The 18030-nt window shown below is 39.4% G+C and overlaps 1 long non-coding RNA gene across 1 annotated transcript; it reads left to right on the top strand.

The window, feature by feature from the left end:
• Positions 1-1189: 1189 nt before the first annotated feature.
• On the top strand, positions 1190-17823 carry LOC106028835 (uncharacterized). The gene is made up of 5 exons (XR_002792661.2): positions 1190-1606; positions 3481-3609; positions 10315-10394; positions 14738-14902; positions 15628-17823. It is a non-coding gene; the product is annotated as an uncharacterized LOC106028835 (long non-coding RNA).
• The last annotated feature ends 207 nt before the right edge of the window (positions 17824-18030 follow it).

Genomic DNA, 18030 nt, shown 5'->3' with positions numbered 1-18030 from the left:
GGAAACCGTGACAGTGTTTCATGTAATTATTGTGGACCTGGAGATTTCTCTTAATGGCATAATAATTACATATCTGTAGGAAAAAATCATTCTCTTCTTGTTGGACAAAGTCGCTTGTCATTTCAGGAGCGTTTTGTTGAAGTCAGGCAGGGAAGTTTTCTGTGTCAGGAAATAATCATAGTATGCTCCAGGAGTCTGTTGTTCTTAATGACACACTGGATATCACATAGTAATAAATGCTTTCTTAATAAATGAAAAAAGTGTGTGGAAACCAGCTATTAATTTGATACGGTATAGCTTAGCTAATGTAACTTGTTATTCCATTAATATTGTAGCATTGTCTGGCAAGAGAAAGTGGAAGAGTTATGATACGCTGCTTCATAAATTACTTTTGAAGAGAGTGAAACATTGAGAGCGGGAATTTGTCTAGCCTTCTGCTGTTCGTGAAAAGCTTCTGGAATGCTTAGATGCGGATATTCGTCAATTAATGACCAACCTGTTTGGACTTATGATGCGAATTCATACCAATGACCCGCATTTGAACTTAAAATACAGGAATGTGGGTGTTAGTGCAGCCTTACGATGGCTGCTTATATAGTACAGCACCAGAAGTTTTGCTGGTTATACTGTACAGTACTGTAGTTTTATGTTTTGTCACACTTTAGAGTACTGCCTGGAAGACTTATTCAAATAAAACAAAGTTGTCAAGTTGGAATTTGCTTTGACCATTTCTCTGTTCTGAATATTATAATGTACATACTATATACAAGCCTTCATTTAGTGACCAACTTACGCAGGAGTAGAACTCAGTTTGTTAAATTAAGGGTGTCTGTGTGTGTATATGTGTGTGTATATGTACATATATATGCATGCATGTATGAATTCATATATATACATATATATGCAGTAGGGAAGTTTAGTTTTAGAATTTGTAGAGAATGAAGAAGTATAACAATAAATGATTCAGTATTTTAAAAAATGACCAAAGTATGTTTCCCAATGAAGGTTAAGGGTTTTTTGATTCACTTCCCCATGATTACATACTGTTTTAACTCTTCTCAAACACCTAAATTTAGAAAAATTTCATATAGGCTTGATTTGTCTCTGTTACACAGACTTTGTTGCTATGACAGCAACATGATACAATTATTTATTGCCATGACAATCTGCTGTAGGTTTTAAAAATATGTTATCTATTTTTATTAGTGTTGTCAATTGTGTAGGGATAGGGAACCACCACTCCACCTAAATCGATGGAGCCCCTGATGCAGGGAGCAAGTGAAGATCCTCTCGCCGGGAAGGCAGAGCCCAGAACAGGCGGATTCCTGGCACACTCACTGACACGCACACCCTGCACTGACAGCAGCATCCTGGCCAGCTGTCTGGCTGCAGCCAGCCCTTTGGCTAAGGGTGTGAGCTCCGTTATGTCTCCCATGTGGCTTCGCCTCTGCCACGTTGGATAGATATCAATGTCAGACAGGACTAGAAGCTCAGAAAGAAATCTGAATATTCGTGGCTTCACAGGGGAGACCTGAGTGTGTCTCTGTGCCTGGGCTGAAGGGCACCACCCCGCTCTAGGATGACACCAGGCGGAAGCTGTTCGTAGGTGAGTGGGTTAGGGTCTCTGCCACCCTCAGTGTGCTCAAACATGCTGCGTGCTCCTCACTGTCTTCTTGTTCTTTGTCATCTGCCAAGCCTGTAGAAAAACAATGAAAATAAGAATACCTTCAGTGATGAGTGTCTTACCTAAGAAAGGAGCATGCTATTATTTGTATTTAAACCTACATTTGAGTTGGCAGCAACCAACCAGCTACTAAAGTCAGCGTGGAAGTTCTGGTTGATGTTTTTAAAATATGAGAGATTTGGTTGTGTTTTGTCTTTTTCTTTTTTGTAAACTGGTAAGAAAAAGTGAACCACTTTCCTGCCGTTGGAATGTAGATGACACTTTAGTGTGTGTTGTGTGTTCTACAAAGTGCTTTAGCCCTCTGAGCTTCTTTATTACTCACTGAAAATCCAAGAGTGAGGTGTTGCTGTTGTGCTCATTTCACAGTAAGGACAATGAGGCTGCCTGGAAAGGAGGCTTGACAGAGCCATCTAGTACCTGGGAGCTGGTGAGGTCTGCCTGACAACATGTATTGTATGGCAGCTTATGCAGTCAAGAACAGTTTTAGCCCTCCTTGAGATTCAGTGTTATGGTTTGTGTCTAGAGTCCCCTCAAAGCCTCATGCAGTCATGGGGGAGGGCATCTCGAGTTTGTGGTTGATACCAATGCTGGGGTATTAAGAGTGTGAGTGCTACACCTACCCTATGTGGGTACCTTGCATGCAACGTAAGGGATCAAAAGAGGCTCATCTCTCTCTCCCTCTCTGCTTATTGCTTTTGCTGTCTTCCACTGCCACGAACTGTTGCCCCTCTGGCATGTGCCACCCTGCCTTGGAATCAGCCAGTGTTGCACTGAAACCTCTACAAACTGTGAGCTAAACAAACCTTTGCCCTTTTAACTCTGGGTGTTGGGTATTTTATTTCAGCAGTGAAAGAAAAGTAACTAAGAAATCTGGCCACAGAGAAATGTTTTCTGGAGAAATAGTGCAACACGCTAGATTGTAGCCTTGCAAGATGGTAAGTCCTCAGAAAGAGTTGGTCCTGAAGGAGGCAATTGTTGGTCCCACTTCTTGGGCACCCCTACCAAAATGCTCTGGAGTGGGTTCATAGGAGCATAGCAGTTTAGCTACAGATCATTGTCACCATTGTGGGTATGTTTGTTCAGTGTTTTACCCAAATACAGCATTTATGTAGTGCAACATAATCTGACCATCACCATCCAACATATTCTGTTCTTCTGAGAATGTGTCATTTGTAAAAATTAGGCTTAGTTATACAAATGAATAAGCAAAATACAGCTTTGCCCTAGTAGATATGGAGAGGTGATTCTCCTTCACTCTCCCCAAGAGAAATCTTGTTATTAAGTGGGCAAGTTAAAGTAACGGGCATTTAAGTGTGTTGTTCTTTTTATGTTTGTGTCAAAGGTTCACAAGGACATCTGAGATTTAAATTATTGAAGTCCACTAGAAAGCATTTTAAAACTATTTATCAAACATGAAGACAAATGCCAGAAATTCTATTTTCAGGGTGCATACTCAGTATACAAAGAAAATGGGCTCAAAGCTATTTACAAATGTCACTAAATACGAGTTAAGTAAGTCATTAAATCGTTATCAGGAATATGTTTTAAAAGTCATGATTAGAATATACTTCATGACATAAATACTATTCATGATGTACTAGATGAGAAAAACGAGTTACAAAGCATACTGATGACACCCTAAAAAACAAATTATCATATACATGTGGAAAAGAGACCAGACAAACCTCTACATAAATGTTCTCAGAAGGCTACTATTTTTTATTTTATGATTTTTAAAAACTTTTGCATGATCCTGTTTTTCCTTCTTTTTTTTTTTTTTTTTTTTTTTCTTTTAGCTTTACAGTTGTGAACCCTCTGACACTTCCCTGGTCCATCCGTGATAGATGCATGACACAGGTCACTTGTGACACAGGTCGCTGGGAACTAGGGAGACCATTGGTACAGGTACTGCTGGCACATTTCAGGTACAAACACAATTGTAAATATTTGTATTTCTGTGATGATTTTCAGAAAAGGAGCTGGAAAACAGGTATAATTACGTGTCTATCCATCCTGGGTGGGTTGTATGAGTAATCAGAGTTGAACTGAAGCATCCTGGGTCAAATGGAGTTACTATATTTATGTTTATTTTCTAAATTTATAATTTCTAAATTTCTTAATTGATTAGATTAAAAGGATTCTTAATTGATTAGATTAAAAGGATAATGAAGGATTTCCCTATTATCTTCCATTCATATGTACATTGTACCACTTTCACTATTTGCAGAGAAAAAAACAACATCTACATTTAATTATTAATTTTCAGTGAATTATGGTTTTTTTCATTGAGAAAATGATTCTAACCTCCAGGTTGCAAGATAATAACATAAAAAGGGGAACTACTATTAGAACGACTCCAGCTTTGCTTTTACATAAGTTACTAAAGAATTACCCAGTAGTTAAAAACAAAAGGATTGTTTTTTCCTGGAAAATTATTCCTGAGAATATTCTGTTATAAATTTTCAAAATCTAAGCTCTACTACATATAAATTACCATATTCTTGTTTTAGAGAGGAAAACATTTCATTTAAACAAAAATATGATTTTCTTAAAATGTAATAGAAGTAATAAATATATAGAGAATTATGTTTTTTTCCAATATTACACCTTAAACTGGAGTAAGTTGTGTATTTAATAATATTCAAATATTCATGCTTGGTAAAACACAAGGATGATGGTGACAGTGATGATGATAATATTTGCAACAAATGTTATGGTTTTGAAAGTGATTTGAAACCTAGCTATCCCACCGTCTTCCAAACTGCTCATTTTAATGAATGGTTCCACAGGGAAGTCAACACTTTACAGAACAGATTTGCCACATCTGCTGTCAGGTCTCTGAAACAATTCCTGTGCGTGAAGAGGATAGTATTTCAGGAGCATTAGTTCATAGAAGTATAAAAGGAGAAAATATATTGTTTTGAGGAGATGAAAAAAACCTTATTTTTTCTTAAGTAACAAGTTGGCAAACTTTCTGACTGTGTAATGGTTTTATGAAATAAAGGTTTATGATGAACTGTATTTTAAAAAGTAAATACATAGAAACAGTTAATACCTGGAAAACGTGACAGAACAGGGCAGCTACCTGTTGAGACACAGAAACTGACACAGAAACAACTACAGATTTGAACTGAGAGAGCAAAGTTTACTTCTGGTGAGAAGGGGGAAGGCACATTCGTGTATTCATCCATTTTTTAGCACTTACTGAGTCCTTACTGTGCTGGACACTGAGAATGCAACTGAGAACAATGCCAACATTGGTCCCTGTGCACATGGGTATAATCTGAGTTCTGGGGAGGTAGATGTCAAACAGGTTTCACCATGGTAGCCAGGCAAGGCTGTAATCCCAGCTGCTCAGGAGCTAAGCAGAGATCACTTGAGCTCAGGAGTTATGGGCTAGCCTGAGTGACAAAGGAAACTACCCTCACAAAAATTTTCAGCTGGACATAGTGGCAAATGTCTGACATCCCAGCACTCTGGGAGGCCGAGACAAGAGGACTGCAAGTTGGAGCCCAACCTGAACAATTTAGCCACTTGGTGAGACTCTGTCTCAAAATAAAATATTAAACAGAGAGCTGAGATGTAACTCATGGCTGGGTTCAATCGCAGGTACTGAACAGAAATAGACAATTACTATGACCAATGTTTAAACTAAACCACGGTGAGAGCGACTGAGCTGCCACATAAAAGCTGGAATGCCGGGGCTAGAGGTTTAGCTCAGTGGCATAAGTGCCTGCCTTGCAAGCAGGCAGCCGTGAGTTCGATCCCCGGTACCAATAAAAACGAAAAAGAAAAAAAAAAAAAAAAAAAAGCTGAAATCCCTTTATGGCATTATAGGACAATGCCAATAATCTTGAGATTCAGGTAGACATTCCTGCAGAGATCCAGCTTTTGTAAGACCTGAGGTTATACAAGGAGGATCCTCTTTTAAAGTAAAAAATTTACAAATATCAAATTAGGCTTAAAAGAGAGTATGTATTTAGAATGACAAAAGAAATAACAACAAATTATAAAATTTGTAAAGCTGAAAACACTACAACATAAAATCTCCTCTCTCCCAAACCTGTAACATTTTCATTAACTTCTTGATAGATTTCTATGACCTCTTTTGTCTGCACTCTCTTTAATCACATCTTTAATACAGAAACAATTTTGAAATGGATTTTCTAAACTGGAAAGAGAGAGCCGTGTCATTATTCCAGCATTGGTGGATGACATTTGTTTTTTATTAATGACAGTTGTGAAATGACTTTTGCAGCTTTGCAGCTCACTGCTGGCAATGTATTGTACATAATTAGAACTGTGGTCAGATTTGGGGCCTCTCCATCAAGTTTTGTTTTATAGTTTATTAGTGAGATATGGTAGGCTTTTCTGGACTGGTTTCTAGTTCTGTGCATTCTGGCTTCTTCTCCACTGCCCAGGAACCTCTCATACTAGATATTGTAGGCCAAGTTTATAACATATTTGGCCTCTGTGTATTAAGAAAGTAGCAGAGTTGAGGGTGGAGTATCCTTGGGGGCCATCCTCTACCAGACACCTAGCAGTAGCTTCAGTATGCATGAAAAGTACTAAAAACCAAGTATGGTCACTTTTCCCTATTCACAGGTTGTTCTACACAGAACAACCTTGGAATGGAAATATTTGAAAAGCATTTGTATCTGTACAGAACATGTATAGACTTTTCCTTATCACCATTCCCTAGCCAGTACAATGTAACAATCATTTACATAGCATTTATATTGCATTAGGTACTAGAAGAAATCTAGAGAGGACTTAAAATACATTGGAGCACATGCATAGGTCATGTGCAAATTCTGGTATGCCATGGGGATCTGGGAACCAATCGCATTCATATGCAAACACATCCCATTGAAGCCGAACTTAATGCAATCCCCTAATCAGCATCATGGTCACTATTCCAGGGCCAGCACGGGAAATGACAGGCAGGGAAAGTTGGAGTGGAAAAAGAATCTTAACCAATGGTGGTTTAATGTTTATAAATTTCACAAAAATATGTGGTCAGAGGAACACATATTAAAGTTGTCCTTCTCAGAATTGCAAGGGGCTCCTGCAAGTGACAGTTCCTTAAGAACGCTTCTGTAGTTTTGGGGTGTGTCTACCCTGAGGAAAGTGGCACTGAGACATCATGCTACAGTTTGGCCCTGGGATGACTCTCGTTGCCTAGAGGTGGGAACAGACAGGCAGAATCTTCTGTGTGGTGGATGCTGTGTCCGTGAGCCCCCTTGGCCACAGCCTTCAAAGAGACCCCTCTGGGTGGCTTTTGGTTTTCTTTCAATACTGGGGATTTAACTCGGTGGCTTTGCCTGATCTATGTCCCAGCCTTTTTGTAAGTTTTTAATTTGGAGACAGGTCTTACTAAGTTGCCCAGGGCGTGTTTGAATGTAAAATCCTCTTTCCTCCGCCTCCCCCAGTGCTGAGATTATAAGCATGGGCCACCATGCTTCACCCGTAGGGTTTTTTCAACTACATCCTGATCCACTTGGGTCTACGTAGAAGAATTTGCTTGGAGAAAGTGCTCTTACATTCCTCCCCACCATTCCTTTCTCCCCTCTCTTCTTCCCTACTTTTTGGTTCTCTTACTTTTAGTTAATACTCAGTTTTGCAGATTATCTCTCATTTTTCCCCCTCAAAGGGTTTGTCTGAATCAGGATTCAGACTCTACACATTGTATTAGGTGCATAATTCTTCTGAGACTCTTTTAATCTATAAACTCCTCTTTGTCCTGTGGTCTTTAATTGCAGCATACATGTTAAACAAGCTGGGGTCTTGGCATGGTTTGTGTTTAAACGTCCCCCCAGAGCCTCATGCTGTCATGAGGGGAAGCAGACCTTTCAAAGGCAGCTGAATCTAGTGTTTGTGATTGGTTCCTTGTCTAGAGCTGGGATTGGTGGTGTGAGTCCTGCACCTTCGAGGGGCGGAGCCAGAATACAATATATGGGAGGGGAGGAAGTGTGCTTCCCTTCTTTTCGCCCTTTTGCTCTGGTCACTTTTGGTCTCTGCCCCAGCCACCATGGACTGTTGCTCCTTAGCCTTGCCACCCTGCGTTGGAGCCGACTGTGTTTGTACAGCTTACAAAACCTGTAAGCTAAATAAACTTTTCCTTCCCTAGTTTTGAGGGTGGTATATTTTGTCCCAGCAATAAGAGGAAAGTAACCAACACAAATCTGTTTACAGAGTTTCCACTATCCTGAATGTTGCTGATTGTTTCTGTGCTATCTTATCCTGTTCCTTTCCACTTTTCCTGTAAACTGGTGGTAGTTTTAAAGGATTAATAAGATTTGGATTCAAAATTTAGGGAACACTATAGAAGACGCACTGTGGATTGAATGTTATAACCACTGTATATGACTTACTTTTTGATACTAAAACTTATGAAGTACTATCATCCCAAGCCTTCATTGACAAATGCTCCTAGCGACCATTGATTCATAGCTGAGAAATGTTATTTCACTTGAGAATGCAAAATGCTGACATTATCATTTCTTCTGCACTTATCAGCTGAAACATGTCTGTAAAAGTTATCAGCACACCATTTAGTAGCTTTAGAATACATTTTATAAGAGAAAGACAGCATAAATGCATGATTCTTTGCCTTTTCTAATCAAGTTTAATGGTCATAAATTGGTGTCTAACAAAATCTAGTGGTAATCAATGATTTAAAAAATATTACGTATGCACTGATTTTTTAGCTTACTAGGCATGTGTCTATTTACTATAGCTTTATTCTTGTTCAGATTGTCCCCCACCATATCCAGGCTGGTTCTTGAGGTTTTGTAAAATTTTATTTTTCATTTTAAAGAGAATAAAACCAACCAAAATAAAACAATAAAGCCAATCAAAACAAAACAATGTAAGTGATACAGAGTTTCAAAACAAGATAATAGGCAATCAACAATGACTACCGTAATGCCTCTTTTTGTCTTCTTTTTGTCATCAGATATAGGAAAATCAAACAAAGCAGAACAGAATAGAACCAGTAAAAACAAAACAATGAATGCAATACAGGATTTCAAAACAAGATTATAGCAAATCAAAAATAGCTACTATAATATACCTTGTCATCTTTGACATAACTGCCCATGCCATCAGATATAATACAGTCAAACTAGACAAAACAGAATAAAGCCAAACCAAACAATGAAAATGATACCGAATTTTAAAACAAGACAGTAGGGGATAAACAATGGCTACCACCTCCAGAAGGAGATCCCCATAGATGCTATACTGTATCGTTATGCTCTAAATAGATGACCAGATTACAGGCTTTAGGCCTGCAAAGTCAACAAAACCCTAACCACTGTAAGCATTAAGTTATATTTTACGTCTATGATCTCCGCCTGTTTCTCTGGATGGTAGCTCACTGGGGTGGAGGGTATCTTGGCTCTTCTTGTCTCCCAGCCTGCACGCCAGGAGGGGCTGCTGTCTAGCTGTCCTCCCCACAGCTTGTGCATTGCGCTGACTCATAGGAAGGGTCTGGCTTCTTGTTCTCCTCCTCCCTGTGGCCCATGCATGGCACCGGCTCACAGGAAGGGACTGGCCTCTGGTTGTCCTCTCCATGGTCCACACATCGTGCTGAACATTCTTGCGATTTTAATCTGACTAATGGACTCTGATACCATCCTTCCTCTCCTACACAAAGTACAGACTCTTCACATGCCTTGCCAGCCCCACATGTTTAACTGGCCAATTCTTGGGATTCCTGTGTCCCTTTAGTAGGAAACAGTATTCAGAGATGGAACTACGGGTTCTGGTGGAATTGTTGATTTTCAAGTATTTGGTCTAGTTTTCCTATAGAATACTCCAAGTTCAGGTCTTGACTGGTCTTTCTTCATTCAGAACTGGCTTTTTTCTTTTCTCTTCTGCACTTTCTGTGATCTAAAAGTTAAGCGTAGAGGCTTGATTGTATTTAAATTAGGAGTTTCCTCTCCTCTGTTGGGGCAGGTCTAAGTGTTTCTGTTTTCTTCAAATAGCACCATATCACAGTCATATAATACTAGTTTTTCTACTGTCAGTGATATTAAACTTGATCATTTGTTAAGCTGGTTACCTCCAGAACTCTCACTACTAAGATATCTTTTTAAAAGGGTGATACATTTTTAAATAGTGGTATTAATATCCAGTTCCCTGACAATTTTCTATCTAATTATTTTCACCAGCCACTGGAGACCCTTACTTGAATCTGTGGTTACACTAAAGGGACAAAATGGTCATTTTTTAAATTATGTACCTGAACATTTATCATCAGATATTTTTCTATAAAGAAGAACCTCTATTTTTTCCTGCCTTTTCACTGTTTCCTATTTATTCTCTGATGAATATTTACTCAACATTATAATCAATCATGGCCATTTTCTGATACATAAATTGTCATACATTTGTACAGTAGGCACTTATTCAAGTTTCTCTTACGTTTTTCTGATGTCATTGCATTGGTCTTTGCCTGTCCTTGTTTTCTGGTACGACATTCCAGGCTAAGGTTAAATCCTGCTATAAGTCTAACAGGAGGAAGGCAGACTAGAACAGCAAGACTTACAGGCAATACACGTGGGTCTGTGGGGATTGGCTGGCCAAAATATGTGCGTTGTTACTTACTGGAATCTTCACTGCAGGTTCTTAATGAAGGAAATCTTCAGAGTCTCATGAAAGCACCTATGACACAGGCAGCTTCAAATCATCTTGACCCAGTCAGGTGAGGACTTTCTAATACCTTTATGTCTCCTCCTCCATCTCCTTTAGTCAGTAAACAGCAGAGGAATGAAGGGCCCCTGCCTCCAGTTCCTGTCTGCCCGGACTTCCGGGGTGGGACAATGCAGTTGATCATGGAAATTCAATATTTTTCAGAGTGAAAGTGGGAACTAACTATACACAAAATGATTTTTAAAAAATGTTTATTACACAGTGATTTGCTTTACTATATTGCAAAATAGTCTTATTCAAAATTTATTCTTGAAATGCATTTCTTTAAAAATAAAATTGTGCCTATGTTCATTAAAGGAAAACATAAAAATAATCCTTGCTGTTGATAATATGGAATTTAAAAAAACATAAGCACAATTACTGATCTTGGTGTATAGTCACATACTGTAAACTCAAATATTGTGTACAGTCATCCAAGTATTGTAATCGTTTTTCTAGTTTTCCTCACAATCCAAAAAGTTATATTTGTAATCCCATTGAGATGTTATTGGAATCCCAGCAAGTTAATTCCAAACTACCTCCTCCAAAGCAACACGGCAAGAGTAAAAACACCAAGACATGTTCCAAGTTAAGGGCAGCCCAGGGGACCTAAATCCAATCCCTGTGAGGACATGCAGACAAAGGCCCTGATCCTAGGCCTCTTCCAGAATTTATTATCTTGTGAAGAAGGGGGGTGGCTCGGGGATGAGTGACAGTGAGGATGGCGGGAATTATGTGAGTAACTTGAAGTGGCCTGCAGAGGTGGGAGAATAGCATCTCTGCAAAATGCAGAGATAAGGATATGCAGAAGGATCAATTTGCATAATTCAATTAAGGTAGCAACTGAATTGTTTTAGGCAGCTGTTGCTTCAGTTTCTGATATGTAAATTTTTGTGCCCTGGGGAGTCATAGCCTCTTTCCTTAGACTCATACCCAGTTGACATTCCTAGAGCTGATGACTCTACCATCCCACTGTGCCTATATCTTTTACAGAGAGCACTAAACTAGGAGACAGGAGACTGTCTGATGGCCTTAGAGATTACACACCCGGTACCTGGCCAGCCTTATTTGCAATGCTAAAGCTACAGGAATTGTTTTACATTCAAGGGGAGCCCCTCCAGGTGTCTCCCACAGTCACATACTCTTATCAGCTTCTTAGTTTTCCTTGTTCTAGTTTAGTTTTTAAAAAATCTAAATTTTTTTCATAAAATTGGCAGCAACTATCCTCAAGGATGCATTTTATTATGCACCTATTTTAAATAGTAAATTTTAAATTGATATTACCAGTTGAATTTTCTCTATAGATCATAATGATTTTAATGATAAAATACTCTTTTTACAGGTATAAAGTTACTCAGTAACTCTCAGAGAAAATTCTGTTAAATGAAGTAATCTATTATTTTTCAGTATTTGAACTATGCAAATATTTTAGCCAAAGCATATGTACAGGTATTGATGTTTTACATGGATTCATAAAATCTTTCCTTGACTAACATTTTTACAAAATTCTTTGAATAAATTACTCCTATTTATTGTTCTTTTAAATGATTTGCCTATTTGAAATACTGTAAAATTTTAGGCTTTTATTTCTGAAAGGATCTTGCCCTAGGCCGGACACTGTAGCCAGAAGGAGACAGGGGGCTCTATCTTGAGGTCAGCTTTTTCCTGCCCCTAGGAGTTTACCTGTGGCACATCGAACACCAATGGACTACCTGGACTACCTGTGCGTCACTAATGCCCCTTAGGCACCACCCCAAACCTAAGCTACATGTATGCCCCCACTCCACATGTCTGGCGGAGAGAATGCCAGACCCCAGAGGATCGAGGGGTCTCTCCCCACATTCTTAAAATAAAGGTCATTTATATTTCATACTTCTTATCTTTTCAGCCGTGCCAAAATTCTATCAATTTCTATTACTGAACAAAATACTAAACGTTTAATTTTAAAAGGAGCTCCTTGAAATACTCCTTCCATAAATCAAGATATTCTAAACCACAATTTTATAATTTAAAAATTAAAGTTTGTGTATCATTTGGTATAATATGTTCGAAGTTCCTTTGGGCTTTTAGTTAAAGCCATTTAAAGTTGCACAGTTTAGTGGCATTTATTACATCCACTGTTGCACAACCAAGTCTATCTACTTCCAAAACATTTTCATCACCTCCAAAGGAAATCTTGTACCCGTTAATGGTCATTCCCCATTCCCAGCCCCAGCCCTTAGCAGCCATTTAATTATGTTTTATTTTTACAGGCTTGTTAATTCTGGAGATAAATGAAAACATACATTATGTGATGTTGTTTCTGAATTCTTTCATTTAATGTCTGTGATTTCTTCCTTTTTATGGTTGACTGTTACTCCATGATATAGATATGCCACACTTTGCTTGTCTGATAATCCATGGGTGGAGGCTGGATTTATTTACACCTTTTCACTATGGTGAATGGCGCTCTGTAAACATACCTGTAGAAATGTTGGAAGAGTCATTTTCAATTTTTCTGGATATTACTTAGAAAGGAAATGGCTAACATAGACGGTAGGACTCTGTTTAACTTTATGAGAAACTGCTTTCCACAGGAACTTGACCATTTTACATATCATCAGCAACGAACAAGGGTTACACTTTCTCTGTATCCTAGCCCATGTTGTTATTTATTGACTGACTGATCTTGATGTGAAGTGGTACTACATGGTGCTTTCCTTGTAGGGGGAACAAGTATAATGTCTTTCCATATCACACTTTTTAAATAATTACAATTCACTAGAAAGTTTCAAGTTTATTTATTTTTATTATTCCATTGCTTGAATATTTGATTGAACACTTTCATTTGATTAAACTGAATCATTTGTTGAAAACAAATGTAACTAAATTGTATCCAACATTTAGATGACTCATTTTCTAATTTCTTCACAGGATATTTTGTTGATTTTTAAAATAGTTCATCAAAGTTTCTAACATGTTTAAATTGTGTTCATGAGTAACTACAAAAAAAAAAAAAATGAAAAGAGACAGAAAAAAATAGAAAGAAAGAAGAAAGGAAATTTAGCTACTCTGGAGCCTGAAGCAAAAGGATTGAAATTTGAGGCCATTTAGTTGAAAGTTTCCGGTCGTTTTGCAGTAAGCAGATAGAAACCAATAAGCAGATAGAAAGATAATAAATAGATAATAAACGTACTATTTTGGAAGCAAAATGTTTCAGTTTGCTTAGGTATAATTATAAATCACCTGAGCATCACTAATTCTAAACACATTTCTGCCCCTCAAAATGTGAGTCCTCAATGTAGAAATAGCAGTGTTTTAATTATAATACTCTATTCAATTAAAATTTGTAATTCTGTTATCACTGTATAAACAATTGTATCTTCAGTATTGAGCTTCTTATTCAGATTTACAAAAGCATCCATATAATTTCAGATGTTTTGTGTTCACAAAATGAACCTTAAAAAACTGATTTTGAGTCCATGAGTTGGTGAATAGTAAGAGGAGAATTAATTGGTTTTTTGTTTGAAGCATCTGATGTCACTGATACAAAGCAAATATCACTTGAACATTTGCAAAATTCTTCTGCTACCAGTGGAGTTGACATACTAACAGCTACCCTTTACTATGTGCATAAAAAATGCAGAATTGAAAATGAGAAAAATTAATTTAGAAGGCAGAAATGTGATTTAAATGAAAAATCATGCTTTGCGTATTGATCCATAAAACTCCATTCACAATTGCCTGCAGTAAATATAATAGATGTTAGTGCTTTTTTAGTAGATTGATGCTTTTGCTTTTTGTGTGGTCAGTAAAAATACTACGGACCCCCTCATAACATAAATGTTGATGGCCATCTTGTGCAAGCCTGATATTCCTCACTGAATTTTTGGAAAGCATGAGATTGCAGTCCTTTTTTCATTAAGGATGCTCTTACATTGTTCAGGGGGTCATTGCTGCTGCTAAAGTTTATTATAAAATAAAAAGCATTACCAATTAATAGCTGAGGATTTTTACCATTTAACAAGTAGCAAAACGACCGGAAACTTTCAGACTACTCCTTCAGTGTTCTCTAGCAGGTTCCCAGCTTCTAGTTTCTGCACAGATTCTGCTCGCACCTAATCTCTGATTCCCTACATAACTCTGCTCAGTGAAGCTGCGACTCCACACAGATCATAGTACCCTAACATCGGCCGAGGGATTGATGACACTCATGCACCTGTCTGAGACTGGAAGGAATCAGCTGTCCCCAAGTGGCGTGTGTGCGCACACACTGCTCTGTTCACCTGCTGCCTTTGAAAGGGAAGAGTGCGTTATGCCGAGCCTGTAAAGGATTGGGGAGAAAAAGTTTCATTCCTCTTTCCCTTTTCCTATTAGGCTAACGTGCAAACTGCTCATTGTGCAGGAGTCTTGCAAGCGCCTAGTAGAGACCTTGGAAACACTAACTGGTGATCCACGAAATCCATACCAGCTATTTCAAGTCAACTATAACTAGTAATAATTACATGAAAAGCAAGAAATCTTAGATGGATACCAACAAAGGTAGGATGCTAGGATGAAAGGCATTAATGAAATTATTCTGGGCAGTCTGCGATGTGTGATCACACAGTCCTTATCTGCTTGGACTGAAGAAGTCTGAACTTTGAATAACAATGAAAATACTGACTAGCATCTTTGCCATAATGCTTTTAATCTGTGATTTACAGTGAGCGCAGTTTTGTCTTTTGCTTAAGAGTGTGCAGTCAGGGGCTGGGGATTTAGCTCAGCGGCATAAGCGCCTGCCTTGCAAGCAGGCAGTTGTGAGTTCGATCCCGGGTACCAATAAAAAGGAAAAAGATCAAAAAAAAAAGAAGAGTGTGCAGTCAGCTTCTAGGAAGCAAAAGTTTCTGGGAGGAAATTGAGCAAGGCTCCAAGACCTGTCTGTCCATCAGTGACCGCATTCCAGTGAGCAAGAAGGAATTCAAAGGCATCAAAATCCCTCTTGGGAGACTCAGGGGAGTGGACCCCCACTCATTTGACCTAGAGTAGAACCCAAGATCTGAAGAGTTAACCCTCACTCTAACCTCTCACGATGCTCTCACTTCCTCCCTCATTTTCTGGTTGCTGAGGAGGAGAACTGAGCTTAGATGTGTTTTATTTCTACATTTTTAATTACTTAGCCCCTACTGTACTCAAATTTAAAGAAGGTTTCATATCCTACTGTTGATACGGGATTGCAATATGTGGGAGTTATTTTTTAATGAGGTTCATTTTTTAACATTTCACAGGAAACTAGGAACTGAGCGACTGTTGTTCTTCAAAGTAAGACATTTGAAAACTTGGAAGGCTACACATTTACCCCAGTGAGGCTAATAAAATACAAATAATAGAAGCTAATAGGTACCACGGTTCCCTGCTTCGTTGCAATTTTACTTCCCATGGCTTCAGTTACTCATATTAAATATTAAATCAGAAATTCCAGAGTCAAACACCTCATCATTTTAAACTGCATGCCATTCTGAGAGTGCGACGCAATCTCAATGTTGGACCTTCCTGTCTGGATATGCTCGCATCATCCTGTTGCCCTAGGTAACCTGTGTTGTATACTCTATCTCCTCTTCATCACTGAGCTGTCTTGGCGATCACAGGGGTCTATTTGACACAGTACTGTCCCCAAAGCATAACAGTAGCAGTGCTGGCAATTTGGGTGTGGCAAGGGGAAGCCATAAAGTGCTTCTGTTTTGGTGAAAAGTAAAAGGTCTTGTCTTCATAAGGTTGCCAATTTTCCTGTTGCTGGAACAAAATGCCTAACACCTGTACCTTCACCAAGGCCTCTAGGTTCAGAGGTTTCGGTCCATGGTCATCTTGCTCCAAGGTAGAGACATCATAGCAGGAGGACGTGGTGGGAGAGAGCTACTCACTTCCTGGCCGCAGGAAGTCGAGGGCCTTAGAAAGAAAAAGAGAAGGGGCTGTGGGCCTAAGGCCGTGACCCACTTCCTCCAACGAGACCCCACCTTCTATGGCCATTCAACCACGAACCCACCAATGAGGACCATCCAAGTACCTCTCCAGAAGTCTTTATATCCAGGCAAGTTGACAGTTGATTGACATATTACAAAATTTTGGTATGGATGTTGCTAAGATTTACCGTAAGAATGGATCTTTTAGCCATGAAATTATGAAGGAGGACAAAGAAATTCATGCTGCTTTGGTTGTCACATCTCAAAGTGAAAAAGTTAGGACTACAGGTCATGGTTCATGCTTAACACAAAGCATTTCTAGATAAGCTGGAAAAGACACTGCGTTCCACACTATCTGCAGCTTCCAGCATCCGCTGCCGGGGTAGGGGGGGATCAGGCGGGGTAGGAGGAGACCTTAGGATGTATCCGTGAGGATAAGAGAGCAACTTCTGCATTAAGAACTTACCATGTACCACCGTCTGCATTGGGTTTGCTCTCCCAACAAACCTGTAAGTCTGGTACTGTTTTATCAATGCGGAAACAAAAGCCAGGAAGGAAGGTTAACGTTGAAATGTTCAAATGCATATACCAAAGTATTCTTCCTCCTCCTCCACCCTTCCCCTTCTTTCCCATCTGCTCCTTTTCCTTCTTTACACTGGGCCTTCCCCCAGGCCTTAGCACTGAGCTGAAAAGATCAGACTCAAACTTGCCATCCTCCTGCCGAAGGCTCTCAGAGTCCTGGGATCCAAGGTGCGCGCTATCACACTGGCTCCCAGTTCTCTTTGACTGTTAAGGGACTCTGCTGAGCTCATGCCTGGCCCTTTTGGTTCTAAATACCTTACTGATTATGCTGCTCCATCCTGCCTCCCAGTTCAGCTGGGAATGGAAAATATAGGGACAGGCACACGCAGGGTGGAAAGGACAAAACGCAAGCTTGAACACTGCAGGGCCAAGCCGTTGGACAGAGATAAAGAAACATCAGCGTACAGCATCTGGGGCCTTGGAGACATGTGTGGTGGCTGCCCATCACTTGGTGCAATATTCTGGCAAGAACCAGGGTTTGTGTTTCGTCTCCGAGGTGGCGCCTGTCTGCGGTTACACCACGGCTCATTGACCTGGGCACTGAGCAGTCTTTCTTGAGTCTGGGATGAAAAGAGCCATATGAATGGAACTTTCATTTACTCCCCAGCCCGCCTGCCCATCAAGCTTGAGGGCAGATGTGCAAATGCCTTCTCTGTTCCCAGGGGAGCCGGAGCCAGCAATAGCGTCCTTCGAGGAGAATGCCTTCTTCTCCGCTTGAGTTCCCGCTCTATCCTCTCCTGGGTCTATGTTTAGACGGTGATTTCCTGTGCTCTCCACCGAGATGGTTCAGAAATGCCTCCACTTCTCCCTGTTCTTCATTCTCTTTCTTCTTCAGAACACTGGCTCACAGACATGCTTAAGTATGGCCTACTTATTTATTTATTTTAAGCTTTAAATCTACCAAAGCCTATTGGTTGCCTTTTAAATAAAAGTTTGACAATCTTTTGTTCCCACAGTATTAGTATTTTTTTCTGGAGAAGACAGCAAATATACCAAAAGCTGAAAGTGTAGCTGAGACGTAGCTGCCTGACATGCATGAGGCTCTGATACCCGGGGGAAGGGGGCGGGGACAGACAAGAGAGAAAGAGATAGAGATAGAGACAGAGATGATAGAGATGTTAGAGATAGTCATAGAATGCCAAAGCATCT

This window comes from Cavia porcellus, unplaced genomic scaffold, assembly GCF_034190915.1.
Source record: "Cavia porcellus strain 051 isolate PalLab524CR breed Dunkin Hartley unplaced genomic scaffold, mCavPor4.1 scaffold_6, whole genome shotgun sequence".
In the NCBI taxonomy this organism is placed as follows: domain Eukaryota; kingdom Metazoa; phylum Chordata; class Mammalia; order Rodentia; family Caviidae; genus Cavia; species Cavia porcellus.
This window is presented reverse-complemented; position numbering and strand designations above follow the sequence as displayed.